Source organism: Schistocerca nitens, chromosome 1, assembly GCF_023898315.1.
Source record: "Schistocerca nitens isolate TAMUIC-IGC-003100 chromosome 1, iqSchNite1.1, whole genome shotgun sequence".
NCBI classification, from domain to species: domain Eukaryota; kingdom Metazoa; phylum Arthropoda; class Insecta; order Orthoptera; family Acrididae; genus Schistocerca; species Schistocerca nitens.
Window position 1 is genome coordinate 893,220,964 of NC_064614.1, and position 20,533 is coordinate 893,241,496.

General features: G+C 44.0%; 1 protein-coding gene across 3 annotated transcripts in view; it reads left to right on the forward strand.

Annotated features, from left to right (window-relative positions):
* The window catches only part of LOC126192013 (unconventional myosin IC), a 431,394-nt gene that overhangs the window by 154,266 nt on the left and 256,595 nt on the right, over window positions 1-20,533 (forward strand). For all 3 annotated transcript variants that reach the window (XM_049932574.1, XM_049932572.1, XM_049932575.1), the window contains exon 2: window positions 14,473-14,528. The gene's annotated coding sequence lies outside the window, so the exon portion shown is untranslated. The remainder of the gene's footprint in view (window positions 1-14,472; window positions 14,529-20,533) is intronic.

The following is a 20,533-nucleotide window of genomic DNA, read 5'->3' on the forward strand; positions in this document are numbered from 1 at the left end:
GTTCCAAGGAGAGAGCTGTCATTGAGCTTCTTTTAGTGGAAAACCACAGCATCGCAGACATCCGTAGGCGCTTACAGAGATCTGGCAGTGAACAAAAGCACGGTAAGTAGTTGTGCGAGGCGTCTTTCATCATCGCAACAAGGTCGTGCAAAGTTGTCGGATCTCCCGCGTGCTGGCCGGCCGCACACAGCTGTGACTTCTACGATGCTGGAACGTTCAGAAGCTCTCACTCGGGGAGATCGACAGATCACAAACACCCCACTGCCCAACTTTACGTCTCTGTTGATAGTGCTGACATACTCTTCCACCAGTTCGGGTACTCAAAAATGTGCGGGCCCATGGCTTCCTCACCTCTTAACAACGGAGTACCAAGTTTTCCCGGGCTGTTCGTGGCAATTTTTTGTCGAAAATCGTCACTGGCGATGGAACATTCGTCACTTCGAACCGGAAGCAAAACGACAGTCCGTAGTGTCACCACACCACCTCGTCTCCGAAGAAAAAGTTCAGAGCCACACCCTCAGCTGGTAAAGCCATGGCGACAGTCTTATGGGACTGTGAAGAGCTATTCTGTTTGATGTTCCCAGCATGGAGTAAAGATCAACTCTGACGTGCATTGTGCTACCCTCAGCGTGTTAATCGCCACAGAAATGCAGACGAGCTTCTTCTCCATGACAACGCAGGGCCTCACATAAATCCCCCCGAGGAGCCCACAAAACTTCGTTGGACCGTTCTCCCTCTTCCACACAATAGCACGGGTCTCGCATCTTCCCACTTACATGTGTTTGGCCCAATGAGGGATGCCCTCTGTGGGAAGCAGTATGTGGAAGGTAGGAAGGTTATTGATGCAAGAAGGCGTAGGCTCTGATGTCGAGCAGTAGAATGCTACCATGTGGGCGTACAGGCTCCCCCAGTAAGGTGGCGTTGAAACGATCGCATTGAACGGAGGTTATGTTGAAAAATCGCGTTTTGTAGCCAAAAGTGTGGGGAATAATATCTTGTATTGTAATGCTGAATAAAACCAACCTACTTTCAGAAAATAAGTGTGGTGCATTACTTATTGAACGCCACTTCTATATTGTCTGATGAAAAGTATTTGGACAGCTATTAGCGGAAATTTACGTGGCGTGTGTCCACCGTCCGCTCTTTTGAAGGCTGTGGACACTTTCAGTGTGTCAGAATGTCTGCGGAGGAATGACAGTCCATTCAACAGCCAAAACCAGAGAAGGTTAGCTATGTTGGATGCTGGGATCTGAAACGATTTGACGTTCTAACTCGACTCAAAGATGTTCCATTGGGTTCAGGTCGTTCTAGATACACCAATCCATTTCAGGGATGTTATTGTCCTCAAATAAATGCCTCACGGATGCTGCTTAGTGACAGGGTGCGTTGTTATGCTGATAAAACAGTTACCGCTTCCGAACTGTTTCCTCACTATAAGCAGTACTCTACGTTGTAAAATGTATTCCTATCGTTCCTCATTTAGCATTTTCTTAAGCGCAACTGAACCACGAAAAAAATCCTAATACCATAACACTACTGCCTCCGTACTTCACTGTTGGCGCTACACTTAACGGGAAGTAAAGTTCTCCAGACATTCGCCAAACCAAACTCTTCCATCGGATTTCCGCTTGGTATAGCATGATTCATATCTTCAGATCAGTCGTTTCCAGTTACCCAGTGTAAATTTGCGTCGCTGTTTGTACCATCTGAAGCGTCGCTTAGCATCGTTTCTAGATATATGTGGCTTATGAGGAACTGCCCGACCATTGTACTCTATTCCTTTGAACTCCCTACGTACAGTCATTGTGGTAGCTGGACTGCTCATAGTACTTTTTTTCGTCAGTCTTCTGACTGGTTTGATGCGGCCCGCCACGAATTCCTCTCCTGTGCTAACCTCTTCATCTCAGAGTAGCTCTTGCAACCTATGACCTCAATTATTTGCTGGATGTATTCCAATCTCTGTCTTCCTCTACAGTTTTTGCCCTCTACAGCTCCCTCTAGTACCATGGAAGTCATTCCCTCATGTCTTAACAGATGTCCTATCATCCTCTCCCTTCTCCTTATCAGTGTTTTCCACATATTCCTTTCCCCTCCAATTCTGCACAGAACCTCCTCATTCGTTACCTTATCAGTCCACCTAACTTTCAACATTCTTCTGTAGCTCCACATCTCAAATGCTTCGATTCTCTTCTGTTTCAGTTTTCCCACAGTCCATCTTTCACTACCATACAATGCTGTACTCCAGACGTACATTCTCAGAAATTTCTTCCTCAAATTAAGGCCGATACTTGATATTAGTAGACTACTCATTGCCAGGAATGCCTTTTTTACCATTGCTAGTCTCCTTTTGATGTCCTCCTTGCTCCGTCCGTCATTGGTTATTTTACTGCCCAGGTAGCAGAATTCCTTAACTTCATTGACTTTGTGACCATCAATCCTGATGTTAAGTTTCTCGCTGTTTTCATTTCTACTACTTCTCATTACATACGTCTTTCTTTGATTTACTCTCAAGCCATACTCTGTACTCATTAGACTGTTCATTCCATTCAGCAGATCGTTTAACTCTTCTTCACTTTCACTCAGAGTGACAATGGTATCAGCGAATCTTATCATTGATATCCTTTCACCTTGAATTTTAATTCTACTCCTGTACTATGGAACTCAAATGTGGTTTTTTCCGCTGATTTCGTGCGTGCTACATACATGCATGTGTCACTTACAGGGTGACGATTATTGAACTGTATGAAAGACAAACATAAATTAGTTACAAACTATAGGATGCACACACTTTATTCAACATGTTAGCTTCACTACAGATATTTGGATTCAGGTTATGACAGGTTTGATATGCCTGACATCATTGGCGTGATATGGCGCAGCCGAATAGCATAATTTTGCATGACCCGCTGAACTGTAGGAATATCGATGCTGTCGATGACCTCCTGAAAGTCTTTTTACAGCTCAGCAATGGTTTTGAGATTGCAGCTGTACACGTTGTCTTTAATATGGCCCCACAAAAAGGAGTCCGGAGAATATGGCGACCAATGGAGGCCCATGCCAGAGGCCACTGGTTACCCCAGAGCCAGAATGCGGTCCCCAAAGCGCTCCTCCAGGATATCTCACACATACCTGCTTCGATGGAATCGAGCTTTGTCTTGCATGAACCACCTCTTGTCGAAATCAGGGTCATTTTGGATAATGGTATGAAATTTTCCAAAACCTTCACATACCGTTCGGTAGTCACCGTGCACTCATCATTCCACGACTGGTCACTGCACACCACACAGTCACCTGTTCAGGATGAAGAGGCTTCTCTATCGCGAAAGGCGGATTCTCAGTGCCCCAGATGCACCAATTTTGCTTATTGACGAATCCATCCAAATGAAAGTGGGCATCGTAGCTAAACCAAACAATATTCAGGTCAAAGTCCTCTTTGTCAGTTATGTGGACAACAGTGTTGGCGAAACACAACCGCTGTTACATGCCCTGAGGCTTAATGGCTGACGGGTTTGAAATTTGTATGGGAAGAGATGCAGGTCTTGAACAACAATTTGTCGCAGTGTCTCCTGGTTAATTCCCACCTGTTGTGCAACTCGTCTGATCGGTGTCCTGGGGCTGGTTTGAAACACAGCGCGTGTCTTCAAGATGTTTTGAGGCATTTTCACCCGTTTGGGACAACCGACATTGCCAACATTGTCATCGCGAACACTACACTTTCTCTCAAACTAGCGAATCAATTTCTTGATTGTTAGCGCATTTGGACCGGTTGTCTTCAGCTTGAGTTCGGTTGCAAACTTCCTTTGACCCACAGTTGGGCTTATATTGCTCGCATAGTAGACTATCACAAGCGCTATACGCTGAGGCATGCTGTACAGTGACATTTTCACCTGCAATGGCCGGCAACAAGAAGTCGCATTGCGCATACTAATTCTCGTTTTGCTCCGCGGCTAACCGTGCAGTCTGAACGTCCTAACGCAAACCGTTCAGAAGTGACGACGATTTTATTTCGTATGGTTCAATAATTGTCACACTGTAGATTCCTCAGTGTTCACACCCGCATCAGAGGTCAAGTCCCTGGCATCTCATTATGATCGCAACGTAATGCCTCGCTTATCTACTATATGAGGTGCGTGCATCCATAAAACAAGAACATTCTCAAAATACTCCTCTGTTCCTGCTGTCCGCCTCTGCAACAAGCTACAGTACTTTGTGTTCCGTGCCTAATTCAATACCCTGTTGTGTTTAGCAAAAAACTGAAGCAGTTCCTTCTGTCAAGGACTTGTCCCTAAAAAAATTAACAAATATGGCTCCAGTTTCTCTCTGTTAAACAGCAAAGCAGATACTTCCATTTATGCTTCTTCAGTCAGTCGAGTTCCTTTCTCTTCATTACTTGTGTCCCATCACGTTTCTCTCACCTCCCTCTCTCATCCTTTCGCTCCCATCCATTGCTAACATTGCCATTTCTTTAAATCCACCTAACCTTGACTTCGTTATTCATACCCCATTCTGCTTTTCATCAACTAATATAAACTCTGTTTTTTCCTTTTACAACTACTACTGTTTTCTTTTCTGTTATAGTTACTTCCAAGCGGGATGTATTAAATGTAAGTCTTTGTATAACATGTGCATCGTAATGCCCTTAATGTGAAATATACGTCTTCCACTTTAATCTCTTTTTTTTTAATTATTATTTCCCGCCTTCCCTGATAACTGCCCTAATGCAGGTCTCCGTTGTTCTTTGAGCCTTAAGATTCCATATCTCATTGCTGCAATCAAAATTTAAAGTGTAAGGGGGCGATCAATAAAGATCCATTCGAAGGCCATACAGTCCAGAACCGCTAAGCCGATCAGGTAAAATCGCCATGAGCATTGAGGCAATCATTCAGCTGATGAACCAGGCTGAGGTTACCAGTTTGGTAAAAGACCGTGTCCTGCTCTGTGAAGTAGTCCGTAAGTGCCTGATGCACACGTCGCCTCATTTACCGCATGCACGTATGACACACTGCCTATACGTCGGTGCTTATGTACGTACATCGGAGTCGCGCTACACTGCATATACGTTATGGCAACGCCCTCAGACGAAAACTTTGATTGCCCCCTTATGCACTGATTACAAAATATCCGTACAGACGCTATGGAAGCTTCATTTTGAAAACACTATTCAGTTTACTAAAAGGGTGTAGTATTTACCGAATATGATGATAAAGTTATGAAAAATGTTGGAGACGATTGTATTCAAAAACAAGAGTAACTGGAACTCAGAAGCTCATGTGGTATAGTAATACATGTTACGTGTTTCATGTACTCAAGATATACCTTCTACGACATTTGCAGTTCTGCTGGTCAGTGATGCTTTGCATAGGCACGGAGGTACCGTGTTCCATTCCACAGATATTGCTAAGATTTAGATTCAGTTTTCGTTCCACAGACACAAAATGAGATGATCCTCGTGGGTGTGAAACAAGTCAGAAAGTATAACACAAAAACATAAAACATTTGAATATAATACTTAACACCCTAAACTTCGTGATGCCAAATGAGAAAAGGGCGTAATAAATAATGAGCCATATTGAGAAGCAAACCACCCAGATGGTGTAAAATGACAAAGCTTACATTCAGGCTCGGAGCCATGCAACGTTTACATGTTGCAGAATGAGGTACAAGTCGAGAAGATACACATATCTAAAACAACAACATTCTTCAAATTTCAGATGCTCTTGGAACGCACGTAGGCAAATTTTCTGCACCGGGCGTGCGCCACAACGTGTGTAGTCTATCGACTAGCCACAGTTAAATGTCGTTATATTTGGAACAGTGCCCCGTAAATCCTCCTTGAATGTAGACAAGCTGAGAATTGTGGGCCCGCCACAACCACATGCGTGACTATGTTCCCTTGCCAAGAATTTTTTTCCGCTGCTTCCACATCTGCAAGAAAACGGTTACACGACTTTATTATCTGCCGAATAATACTCGTATCTGAGAAATAAGTTGCCGAGATTTAGCCATATTTTCAAAAGTTGTCACTGAAACATAATTTCAGAATTAGTTTGCGGAGTATGCTCATAAAGTTTGTACATTCGCCTGGAAATTAAATTGGGCGGCTGAACACGGCCACAAATCGTGCAAGTATTATTAAATTCTGTGCTGGCCAAGCCTGTATGGTTTCGCTTAAATAGCGTACTGGGATTGAATACCGTGGACACACACGATGAAGTGGGGATTCTCCCGTACTACCATTTCACGAGTGTGCCGTAAATATCAAGTATCCGGTAAAATATCAAATCTCCGACATCGCTGCGGCCGGAAAAAAACCCTGCAAGAACGGGACCAACGGCGACTGAAGAGAATGTTCAACGTAACAGAAGTACAACCCTTCCGCATATTGCTGCAGATTTCAATGCTGGGCCATCAACAGGTGTCAGTGTGCGAACGATTCAACGAGACATCATCGGTATGGGCTTTCGGAGCCGACGGCCCACTCGTGTACCCTTGATAACTTTACGCCTTGCCTGGGCCCGTCAACACCGACATTAGACTGTTGATGACTGGAAACACGTTGCCTGGTCCGACGAGTCGCGTTTCAAATTGTGTCGAGTTGAATCCATAGACCCTGCTTGTCAGCAGAGGACTCTTCAAGCTGGTAGAGGCTCTATAATGGTGGGCGTGTGCGTTTGGAAGTGATACGGGACCCCTGATACGGCTAGATACGACTCTGACAGGTGATTTGCACGTAAGCATCCTGTCTGATCACCTGCATCCATTCATGTACATTGCGCACTCCGACGGACTTGCGCAATTCCAGCAGGACAATGCAACACCCCACACGTCCAGAATTGTTGCAGAGTGGCTTCAGGAACACACTTCGCAATTTAAACACTTCCGCTAGCCACCAAACTCCTCAGGTATGAACATTATTGAGCATAACTGGGATGGCTTGCAACTACCCCTTCGTACTCGTACGGATTTATGGACAGCCGTGCAGGATTCATGGTGTCAGTTCTCTCCAGCACTACTTCAGATATTAGTAGAGTCCATGCCACGTCGTGTTGCGGGAGTGCTGCGTGCTAGCCGGAGCTCTACACGATATTACGCAGGTGTATCAGTTTCTTTGGCTCTTCAGTGTATTTAGATGTCTGTCCTTAATTCCATGTGTTGCTGTCGGTACTATATTTAACATTGTGCTTGAAAACCATACGATAAATAGTATGTCGATAGTTAATGTCGGGTCTTCCCTTCTTTTGTATTGTTAACTTGTAACAATATTACTGCATTGACTATGTAGGTTCACCTGGCAAAACGCTAGTCACCCGCTAAAAGAGAACACTTGTCGCTCTGGAGGGCTGTAGGTACGTATCAGTTGGTTGTATGGAGTCAGTACAGTAAGATGGGTCAATGTGACAAAGTGGTAGAAAGGATGTAACGGGTTTCGTCGTGCCCATGACCATACCGTGAAGGAAGTTGCCTGATTTGTTGATGAATTCTATAAGGGATTGGGTAGTTTCAACAATCATATAAAATGGCGTAAGAAGAGTACTGGTTAGAAAATCATAACTGATAGCGTCTGTAGACAAGTATTACGGCTATCTGTTTCAACCCCGGCAGTTTAATGAGGCGTTTAAGTCGCAGAGATGATTCTGTGATGTTTTGCGGGTATTTTTAATATCTCTTGGGATGAGTCAGATTACCCTGAGCACAAACTAGACAGCAGAAAGCCCAGGTTGGAATATCTACAATTATGAAAAGGATACACTGCTACTAACCGTAAAGGTAACCCGTTGAGTTGCAGATAAGCACAACGAAAAGATTGTTATAGACTAACCTTTTGGCCAAAGCCTCAGAAAACGAAAAAGCACACACACATGACCGCCATTTCTGGCCGCTCCGACCAGAACGCATTCTTTACGATTAGTAGCAATCTATCCTCTTCATAATTGTTGAACACAAACTAGGATGTTTATTGTAACATTTTCGATGGCCAAATGTTGCCTCCTTTTCAAAATCTTCATGGCTAATATGCTATGGACAAACGATAACAGCTATATTCGCCGGCCGAAGTGGCCGTGCGGTTAAAGGCGCTGCAGTCTGGAACCGCAAGACCGCTACGGTCGCAGGTTCGAATCCTGCCTCGGGCATGGATGTTTGTGATGTCCTTAGGTTAGTTAGGTTTAACTAGTTCTAAGTTCTAGGGGACTAATGACCTCAGCAGTTGAGTCCCATAGTGCTCAGAGCCATTTGAACAGCTATATTCACAGTGCTGTGCTCATACCTTCCTCGTCTAACACTCAACCATCCTACCGCATCTCGGCTGGCTCGCCGATTCGCCTAGTCTTAACCCCACAGAAAACAGCGAGAGAAACGCATAAATCAACATCCGACAGCGTGATAGCTCTACGGGATCTAAATTTCAGTGAGTGGTTCAGCTGAAAATGGCATACCTGAAGAAAATAAGGGAACTCTCTTCCTTCATTTGTTCAGGGCTTTATCAGCTCTAGAAGTGGTGTTACACCTTTTTAGCGTGATTAATTTTTTGTACGGTGCGCTTACTTTTTACCACTCTACTGCCCTGTCCATTGCCAAATCAACTAGGAGAATGCTTCCTAGGTTGCTGATATTCTGCTCTCGATGTTTCCTTTGCTTCGGCCGCCTCGAACAATTTCGTTTTGCACAACTTTACCGTGTCTCCCCATTTTTTATGTTTAACACGTTTCTGTTTTACAATCTTCCACTTTTCGTCATTTTCGTTTTTGCTGCATTTATTGAGAAATGTTGGCAATTCTCACGCCTGTAGTCACGTCTGCGGAACCCATTAATATACTCACAAAGCACGTCTGTGAGCTACTCAAATTAGTTAAATATGCTCTCCTGTGGTGCCCTTCTGTACATACCGATATGTTCCCGTTGTTTCATGCCGAGTATATGTCGCCGGGATTTCATACCGTGGTTGTCTTCCTGATAGCCTCGTGTAATAAGCTACATTTATATAAGAGGGCAGTCAAAATGAAACGACTCAGATGGAAAAATTAAGTGTTAATTATTTCAAAAGTAATTGGCATAACTGTTAATACATTTATCGCACTGTAAGACAAGACAGTCAGTGCCATCATGGAAAAATGTTGCTGCTGCCTACGCAGCCAGGACTGTGTCCAAGCATGGACGCAGACAGGCCAGAGTTGTTTCAAGTACGCTGCAGAAGTTTCGCTGATAAGCCCACACACATCTCCATACTGTCACGATGCCAATCTCATGCGATTACCATGTTTTTGGAACCTTAAGAAAGACATTCGGTTCGCTTCGTACGAAGAGGTGCAGCCGGGGTACAAACATTGTTGCATAGGAAGGAATCAGCAAACATTTTTCCATAAAGGCACTGGCCGTCTTGTCTCGCAATGCGATAATTTTATCAACAGTTATGGCGATTACTTTCGAGCAAAAGACGTCAAAGCAGTCGAAATTCATTTCCGTAAATGTGCGTTATGGAGAAAACATTCTGGACAATGCTGTGGTAAGAAAATATTTAAAGATGGCCGCACTATGGTCATGATAAAGTTAAAATTGGCGGCCATCTTAGTCACTGAAGACATGGCAAGAAGTTGCTGAAAAAATTCAAGAAAACGTATTTCGCTGTGTCAGTTACTTAAAACTGCCGGAATTTGTGCTCACTTCTGGTACCGATAGGATAGTGTTGGTGGACTCGCTGTTGAAAAATTGGTGAAGGTGTAGATAGGGTTTCATTTAATAGTAAAATTGTATTTACGAGGCTTGTCCTTTTTCAAGTACCACTAGTATATTGAACGAATATAAGTGAACTTTTATAATGCACTTGGATTAGTTTAATATCAAAACATACTTAATTTTGTATGTAAAAAAAAAGCACGTCTCCTACCTCCAAGACGGAGAAAAGCAACCTGCTAATGAAGTCAGCGCAAAATGTTCCAGATAACCACTGGTTGGAAACGGAGCTCAGGCCACAAAACGACAGCCAATCAACGATGAAATTTTTTTTGCTAAGCGCACGTGCTAGCGGTGCGGTTTTGTCTTCAGGTCAGACTTACTGATATACCGTTCTTGTTAGAATAAAAGTGCATTCATGCTCTCTGCACATTAACAGAAGTTAAATCATATGGCCTTCAGTTTTCGTAGTTAACATCATGCATCTTACAGTACCACATGTTGACTAACTTACTGCAGTGTTGTTTCTGCTGAGTAGATCATTGCCTTAATAAAGTAACGTAATTTCGGTGCTTCTAGCGTAGCTGATTTATAATGAAACTTTAATCAGCAAACCTCACAGAAAGCGTCTAACGTAACCAAACAGGGACGGAATTTTAAGTTCGCCTAGCATTGAATTTTCAGCCGAAACCGTTATCTTCAACTAACTTAATTTGTAACTGCGCTCTATGCGTAACATCTGTGCAAATGGCTCTGAGCACTATGGGACTCAACTGCTGTGGTCATCAGTCCCCTAGAACTTAGAACTACTTAAACCTAACTAACCTAAGGACATCACACACATCCATGCCCGAGGCAGGATTCGAACCTGCGACCGTAGCAATCGCACGGTTCCTGACTGCGCGCCTAGAACCGCGAGACCACCGCGGCCGGCCGTAACATCTGTAATTGTGGAAACCTAGTTTAAATACACTTCCGCGCGCTCCTCGTAGCTCTCATCAATAGCCGTTTTACGACAGTATCTTCTGAATTGTGCGTTTTCGACCTGTTGTTACCTCGATAATTTTGTTCGATTCCACGTTTCGGTCCTTGCTCTGACTTTATAATCTGGTTGTTTTTCTTCATCCCGTATACATTATTTTACTAGTCACGGTAAATGACTAGTAAAACAATATTATACTCTTTACTTTTTCCTGAATTTTGGACTTAACAACAAGGTTATAACCTTAATTTATCTTTGTTGCGTGGATGTTATCTGAGGGCTGCGACTGTATTGTAAGATTTTTATGAAATAATATATACTGCAACAGTCACTAGTTATTAATCGTGCTAATAAAATATTAGTAACTAGTGACTGTTGCAGTACATATTATTTCATAAAAAGGCCATGACCTTTCATTATTTCCGAGAAAAGAGAAATTTTTGTCTGTCTTCGACAAAATGGGGAGCACTGTTTAGGTGCGTGGCTGGCCAGTGAGGGCGCGCGCGCCCTTGTGTGGTCGCGGCACGTGAGCCGCCTGTGGATGTTGTGTTTGGGACATTGCGTCAGCCCTGACTCACGTCACGGGTAAAGCATTCCTCGCACCTTAGGCAATGACTGGAGCCCGGACCTAGGGGCCGTGTCCTTCACGACCATACTCGAATAACGGCGATAGAAGTGAATCACGTGATGAGACAATTAACATTTTCATTTTTGTCATTTTTACCGAATGGGGTGGAGCTTGGTAAGACATTGGACGTGTCGTTCGGAAGGACGCCGATTCGAATGCCTGTCGGGACAGCTATAGTTAGGTTTTCTGAGATTTTTTTAAACGACTTAAGGCAAATGACGAGATAGTTCCTTTGAAAGGCCACCATGACCGATTTGCTTTCTCCATCCGAACTTTTATTTCATCTCAAATGACCAGGTCGTCGATGGAATTTAAATCTTACTATCCATCCTTTTTTGTGTGTCCTGTGTTACGATGAAGATACTGGAAATCTATTTCCTTCTTGTTCAGTACGAGATAGACATCAGTGGTGCCAGTTTGAGAAACTGTTCCCAGGTAGTGGACTGCCATTGTGAAACCTGGCTTTTCTTTCGCATCGTCTTAGGACCTAATCGAAAGATACTGGCATTTTGGTTCCCAGAAATCTCCAGAAGTGTTAGGAGAAACAATGAAAAATCTTAAAATCTTGACCAAGTTGGGTAGACGGGTATTGTACTCATTCCTAGTGTTACTGAATTCAAGTCTTACTGAATTATGACTGGTATAAACAAACTAACGTCGAAAAAGTGGCGTATTGTGACGATAATGCTCGCCAACATTCTCCATAATCAACATTGGTGCTTCTGTCTGCTGCTTCCAAGAATTTTTTTCCCTCCCGTTGAATAGTGATGTCAAGTTCCTGAACAATCAAATAGTGAAAAAAGTATCAAAGCTGACGGCACATAAATATACATATTGTATAATGCAAGGAATACTGTTGACAATGTTAAAATACTATGTATTGCACAGATCAGTCATCCAAGTTATCTTTAAGAGTTCCAGGATCAAAGGAGCACATGGTGGCAAACATAAGTCATGAAAAAAAAAAAACTCGTCTTTTAGAAAAAGACGTAAGATTCCCACCATTTTCGCCTATTTACTTGCGAAGGAGCCTAAATAACCTGCAATACAAGATTGCAGTTATATATTCAATAGATATGTGAAACCAATTCCTTATTTACATTTTATATTTGGATGTTAGCTGCAGTTTTGGCCCAGAAGTACCCTAGTCTGTTAAAACTTCTTCCTATTTTTCACTGCATTTACCACCTTCCGGGCTGTGGTCTTATATTTCCCATGCTGGAGACACTCACTAGGTCTGTGTAGCCCTTGCACCCACATGTCATTGTTTAAAATGTGAAACCAATTTTCTCCATCATTGGCACATCACAAATAGTTTGTACTGATGGCTCGATGGTTGCTGGTCACGTAGGCCTTGTTTATACTCATACGGGACGTACTGAACCGCGCTCCTTGCCAGATGGCCGTGATGTTTTCACTGCGGACTTGGTATCAATGTCTCGTGCTCTCGAGCGTATTCGTTCCTACACCGGTGAGTCCTTTTGTCATCTGCAGCGGCTCAGAGCAGTTTGCAACCTGAACGAGTGTTACCCTCTCCATGACTTGGTCATTGGTCTCCGGGATTCCCTGTATGCCTCGAACAATGTGGATGCACAGTGACGTTTGGCTGGACCCAGGGCCATTTCGGGATCCCGAGGAACGAACTTGCTGATAAACTGGCGAAAGCGGCTACCACGACTCTTGAGATCGGTATTCCGCAAACAGGCCTCCGATCGGTATTACGCCGTCAAGTTTTAGGAATCTGGAGCGCTGAATGTCTCACTCTGACTTCACCAAACAAACTACCGGTGATAAAGGAGACTACTAATCTGTGGAGGTCCTCAATGCAGGCCTCACGCAAGGACTCTACCTTCCTTTGCTGGCTCCGCATTGGCCTTACTTGGCTAACTCATGGTCATCTCCTCCGCAGACCCACTCCACTCTCGTTGTGGTTCCCATTTGATGGTAGTCCACATTTTGTTGGTCCCAATCTAGCAGCCTGTGGCGACTCTTAAATCACCCTGACGTGCTACCCCTGTTGTTAGGAGACGATGCCTTAGCGGCTGAGCTAGTTTTAAGTTTTATTCGTGAAGGAGGGCTTCTAACACTCTCGTTAAGGGAGGGTCACTTGGCCCATTGAGTGGTTGGCAGGACACTTTGTTGCCTCCTCTGCCCAGACCAGACAGCGCCTGTCTGGGCCAGGTGGTCCAGCCCAGTCCCCCTACCTGCACTTTTGCTCTTCCCCCCACCCTCTTCCACGATCTGTTCGACTTTTTCATCTTCTGCCTATCTGTGTTTCTCTTGCCCTGTCCGTATTGATAGTCTAGTCTTTCTTAGGCAATTTCTGAGTGGGATGCCTTTGATAAGTGGTGTGTGTGTGTGTGTGTGTGTGTGTGTGTACGAGGTTTGCAACTTTAATAGTGGAAACTATTTATTTACAGCTCGTACAAAATAGATACGTGTTTCAAAGTTTCACTGACCTTCAAAGTAGTCACCAGCATTGAGTATAACCCGTTGCCAGCGATGTGGAAGTCGTAGGATACTCTTAGCAGTACCAGTTGTGTTGACAGTTCGAGCGGAGCGGCCTATGCCCGACAAATTTGTAGCAGTTCTGAAACGAACGCCGTGAATTGTTTCCTTCAGTTTAGAAATCGAGTTGAACTCACGAGGGCTTAAGTCAGGGGAGTGCAGTAGTTGGTATAGCACTTAGCAGCACCATCAGTCAAACAAATCAGCTTGCACTCTACGTGGTTGAGCATTGTCCTGCAAAATGATGCTCAGATCCTGCAAGAAGTGTCATCCCTTCTGTCTCTATGCTGTTCATTTTTGGAACACAACCTCCGACCAGCTTAGAGGCAGAAGTTTCTTGCCAGTACTGGGAATCGAACCCGGGTCCTCCACATGTCACTCAGGCATGCTGACTACCAGCTACGGAAAAATAGGCCATTACTGTGATAGTCTCAAAAAATTGTCTAATATTATTACTTTGTAATGAAAAACGGTATGTAGTGACTTTGTTGTGTAGTACATTTTATTTTTTATTCGCTTATTTTAACTCCATATCCTAAGAATGTCAGAAAATGTTGCTTTAGTTCTAGGCAATAACTAATAAAAGAAAGAAAACAGTGATTGACGTTGAAGCTCTTAATCTAGATTCCTTACGACATTAGTGATCATCATGAACAATTTATAACAGCTGCTTTTCCCATTTCAGATAAACGTACCTCTACGGAACTGCTCGTCTCTACAACGCTGCTGAATTTACACCCGGTAAGTTTCATATAATTCCGAAAAATAAGCTTTCTGCCCTTCAATTTCCTTAGTGTATTACCCCATAATCAAACATGGAATCGAACTAGCCGTGACGTTTTTTAATCTCGTCAAACTTGACAATACTGCTCTTGGCCAGTCGAAGTACTTTGTTATGCCTGTCAAGTCTGTCTGTCGGTCGGCCGGTCGGTCTAAGAGCTGTTTTGGAAAAAAGCTCAAGTTTTCCGGGGTAAGCAAACTCCCAAAAAATCGGCGTTGGTGTTGTGAACGTCCTCCTCAGTTACATCAAGAGGTTTCGCATGTAGTGCAAACAGGAGTGTGGTCTACAATCAGAGCAACACGAATTATTTTACCGACTTTACGGAACTGTATATATCAGGCTAGTAGAATTTTCAAGATCCGATTTAACGACACACTTCTCTACGAAATAATAAGAAAGCTATTTGAGATCATCTAACTGAAACTAAATACTCGATAGGGCTCATAGACACACGTCTTGGAATTTTACATATGGCGCCTAAAGGAAGATTTTTGAGCATCTTGCAAGGACTTGAAATCTATTAGCATCTGAAAGAGCCATATAGAATAATTAGTCTGTAACCAGATAGAATACTTAGTCTCTGCATTGTGGCTTTAAGAATTCCGGTACTTCAGTAACTTCGACGACGTACTCAGGCGGCCCCAGTTCGAGGCGAGCTGGCGTAGCGAGCATTTTGTGGTCCTGTGTTACAGTATGCGGGCGAGTGTGACGATTCATACTCTACGTATTCTTGTAAGAGTTTTTATACCTGTACAGGAGAAACGTTTTCGTGTAGTGTAGTGTCCGTAGTGTCTTGCGCTTTTCGCTAGCCACATTCTTGCTGCTGTAGTGATTCATTGTTAACCGCACAATGGCCGATCCTCGTGACACTGGTCAGGATATACAGTCGGCACTGGAATTCTGCCATCAGAATGCATCGTCGGATGTCCCGTTGTCGACGATGTCTGCAGTTCATTGTGAAGTCCAGCAAGACCAACCGCCATCCCCGGACCTGCAATTTCTACAACAACGGGGGCTACAGCACCAGCAGCAAGAATTTGAGCAATTGCAATTACGACACCACCATCATCATCAGCAACAACAACATTAGGTCAGTGGGCAAGTCAGCGAACACAGTGACCCTGAGGCTTCGCAATTACGCCGATGCAACTGACCATCAGCAGCAGCAAAGCGGCCCCCATAGTGCATGTTTCTACGTCGACTCTAATACTGTCACAGACCGTGATGTGCGTGAGATACAGTTCGCATCCCCCTTTGCTGGCGGCGCAGTGCAGAGAAACAGAAACCCTCTCTGGGTCATCCGTCGATCCCTCACGATGCGTTTGCACGGCCATGTATCAACATTCGGTAAAGTCAACCTGCTGCATGCACCCATACATCGCCTTTGTCGAAAGATTAGATCAGAAATTGGGCAAACCCTATCCTATAGCAGTGGGATTTGGGCAGTGGTTTCCTCATTCAAAAGGAAACCGGTGGCTCCAAAGCGGTTGCAGAACTGGACAGATGAAGTTACCCTTATTATCGCATCACCCTCTGCACTGTCAGTGCCCACTGACCTCTCGATGACCAATACCATTGACCATCTTAGAGATGGCTTCACCTCTCCATTCTCTCATGCCGAACTACACAGGTCTCTGACGTACTCAAAGGAAACATCCATCGGATACGACCAGATTCATTATTGCATGATCAGCAATTTGACCGATAACACAACATGTTTTTTTGTGAGCATCCTTAGTGACATCTGGTAGGATGGGAACATTCCAGCTGATTGGACGATTCAGATATTGGCCTCATACTGAAACTTGGAAAAGATCCTGGTCGACAGACCATGTATTGCCCAGTTGCCCTCTCGTTATGTATGGGTAAGACTTTTGAACGCCTTCTCAAGTTCCGCTTAGAACGGTGGTAGAAAACCAGGACTTGCTCCGCCGGACGCAATGTGGCTTCCGCAAGGGTAGAAGTACTGTTTACAACATCATATCTCTTGCGATGAACACTAAAAGAACCGTTCTGACACCTGACGGCTTTATTTCTTCATTTCTCGATAGCTTATGACAATGTTAAGATACGTGCGCTTATTAAAAAATTAAAACTGCTACACCTATCGGTATCGTTTTTACAAATTATCTGTGGTTTGCACGGCAGTCGTACTGTCTGTGACCGTGACGCAAGTGTCGTACGGGCCTCGCCGCACATGACCCATGGCATTCCGCAAGTGGTGATATTGAGTCCCTTGTTGCACATCCTTCGTGTCGCGTAACTGGAGACAATTTTGAGCTCTAACGCCAAAGTTCTTCAGTATGTGGACGACGTTTGTATATACCTCCATTCGCCGTGCTTCTCGGTGACAAGATTATGGCTTCACGACCCATGTGTCAAGCTGGTCTCACATGAGTTAGGAAATGGATTCACTTTGTCACCCGGAAAATCTGCAGTGGTGAGATTCACGAGAAAACGACGGAATTACTGTCACTTCAGCTTGGCCACGAACAAACTTCCAGTTCAGTCACGTGCTAAGTCACTTCGCGTAAACTTTGACAGCATACTGACGTGGACGCGTCATCTTTACTTTTTATAAAAGGGCCATAATAAAACTGTTAACCACCTCGCCCGCCGGCCGCGGTGGTCTAGCGGTTCTAGGCGCGCAGTCTGGAACCGCGCGACTGCCACGGTCGCAGGTTCGAATCCTGCCTCGGGCATGGATGTGTGTGATGTCCTTAGGTTAGTTAGGTTTAAGTAGTTCTAAGTTCTAGGGGACTGATGACCACAGATGTTAAGTCCCATAGTGCTCAGAACCATTTGAACCATTTTGAACCACCTCGCCCAACACCAGTCCCTTTAATGGATTTCAACTCTACGGCCAAGAAATCTGCTTGTCATGATTGGAATTTTGAATGGCACGTATCCAGGCAGTAAAAGTGCGGGCATCTGGCGGCCATACAACCGAATGCCTCTTCTAGGCCGTAGTTCACATCACTGAAGCTCAAGTAACCCCTCTCATTCGCAATAGGATGGGACACGGACGTTACCCTGGCCATCGATACCGGTTGAAAATAATCGCTTCACGACACTATGTCAGAACACAACAGCTGAGGCGGATCTGAACCACGTCTTATTTGGCGTGTACCAAGTACTCGGCCGCGCAGGCAGTCTTACACAAAAAATTGGTTGCGACGGGCTACTTCCTCCCTACAAGTTGACTGCTTGACCGTTTCGATGTACATAGGTATCATCTGCTCGCTAACTACTCACATCAAAGTGTGTTGTTCAAACGTTTCCAAGATGGCCGGGAAGACGCTGAAGATGACTCACTTCCGGAACGCCATTTTAAATATTTTACAAATTTTACATAACCAATTTAACACTAGGAAAGTTGTGCGAAGCTGGTGCCGAAAATTCTGACGATTGATCAGTCATTTTATACTGACTGTTACCACTTTTTGGAAAGAGTGATAACATGTGACAAAACTGTTTTTCCGTTTATGATCCAGAAACGAAGAGCCAATCTATGTGTTGGAAGGGCTCAGCTTCACCGAGAAGTAAGAAGCTGGAGTGAGCAAATCAAGATTCAAAGCGATGATGATTCCTCTTTTTTTTACGTTCACAGAATTTTTTTATCTGTACTGGGTTGCTGAAGGTCAAATTATAGTCAGCATCGTTGCCTTGAGGTTCTTGCTCAACTCTTGGAGAAAATAATTAAACGACCCAAATTGTGGAAGAACAAGTGATGAGTTGTGCATCAAGACAACGCACCGCCTCATACGGCATCGTCTGTTAAGAGGTTTCTAGCGAAGTGCACCAACCCATTGTTAGCCTCACCTAGCACTATGTGCCCGCATCTCGTGGTCGTGCGGTAGCGTTCTCGCTTCCCACGCCCGGGTTCCCGGGTTCGATTTCCGGCGGGGTCAGGGATTTTCTCTGCCTCGTGATGGCTGGGTGTTGTGTGCTGTCCTTAGGTTAGTTAGGTTTAAGTAGTTCTAAGTTCTAGGGGACTGATGACCATAGATGTTAAGTCCCATAGTGCTCAGAGCCATTTGAACCATTTTTTTTTAACCTAGCACTATGTGACTTTTGTCTTTTCCCGAAGGTCAAATCTGCGTTAAAAGGAACAAGGTTCTACTCCGTTGGAACAGTGAAAGAAAAAGCGGCCCACATCATAGAGGAGCTCACAGAGGAAGACTTCCATCACTGTTTCCATCAACGGAAAATTCGCGTAGAGCTTTGTGGGGATGGAGGAAAGGAGTATGTGGACGGTGATGATAATTAAATATGTGTGTTTTTACAGCAATAATCCCGTTATTTTATAGCCAGACCTCGTGTACACTTAAGCTTGTCGGCAGTTCATCACCTCCCCCACCGAACTTCGTAGAGTCTCTCCCTTAATGTTGCACACCTGAATGAAGAGATGTAGAGAGTTCGATTTAGTTAAGATTTTTAATTTAGTAGTGCGCTGTACGGGAAAGGCGGAGAGTGCAGGTTCGGCGCACATAATTTGTCATAAATGTTAGTCGTAGCTAAAGAGTAAAAATATGTCGAGTTCGTATAGTAACAAACGACACTCAGATGACTTGAAGACAAACAGTTGTAAGTTAGCAAGAACCGTACAACGCAGCTTTCTTACCCCTACCCACAGCTTCCCCCACATTATGGAGTCTTATGATATGAAACAAGCAGCAGACAGGTTCACTTTAGCCAAATCGATGGTCAGCTCGTGCATTTGTCCTTCTAAGTAATGAGGTCTACGTGCTCATGACGCACGAGTTCAGACGCACGTCACCGTAAAGCTCTTATGATTCCCAGAGCTTAGCATAGAATTCCATAGTACTAACTCACGCCGTCTTCTTTTGATAAGACAGCAGACGTTCTAGCAAATTTTATCACGTTATCTCCATACTGAACGCTCACGAGTGACAGGACAATGGTGTCACCGTGGATTAAGGGTGCAATAACTGCATGCCGCTCTTAAAGACCTACGTAATCCTAGCGGCACATCAAAGGATACAGCTTGTCACTAGTCATTAAGTTAATGCGTCATTAGGCAGAACATTGCTGGAAGGGGAAGTATTGTGTTTGCTGATTGTCAGATTTGCGACAGTTCCTGTGAAATCAATGCAAGACCAAAAAAGGTACAGAATGGGCAATCTTCTTAATTTTAGGGGTTCTTTCTTGATTTCAGGGTCACCTGTGTTTGGGGAACCTGCTATTTCATGACTTGGTAATTTGTTTATTTTTTACGTTATGGCCGTTTGTCCTTCTTGTGGCCCCAATAGTCAAACTAAGGAAGAATACCTTGTGCGTAGTCTGTATGAGAATAACGTAAACTGTGGTGAGTGTTATTGCATTATCATTCTTCATGTATCGTATATGCCAAATGAGGGCTGGGGGTTAGACTGGCATTTGGCTAAAAGAGCACCAAAAAGCCACGATCTAAGATATTTGGTGTGTATCTTAGATTGCTTTCCCTAAGTTTTAACTTTTTACAGTTTTGAGGTAAAATGCGCAGCTCAGAAGAATGCCTGCGCGGGATAAGGCAGGGAGCTTCCTCCCCGTGGCTACCAGTGATGTGTACTTTCCAGCTGAAAAAAATATTACCGCACCAGTGTACTTCATAGTCAGACTTGTGTTTCATTGTATGCTGTTCATCATCTCTGATTCTCTTTCATTTTTTATGTACAGCACCAATGAGAGACAGAAATTCTAGAGCAGCGTGCATGCACGCATCACACCAGATTGTAAGCAAGAAAAGGACGAGAAATCCCTACCATTGACGATGTTTTAACCGAATATTACGAAACATGTATCGTGCCGAAGAAACGCATTTTAGTAGTTAGAGAGACAATACCAGTGTTAATAAATTACTGATACTGTAGGTATTGATTCCAAGTACACACAGATGGAGAATTACACCGATATCATTATGGAAATGTCATTGGAGTGAAGAGATGGGACGATGTAATGTATT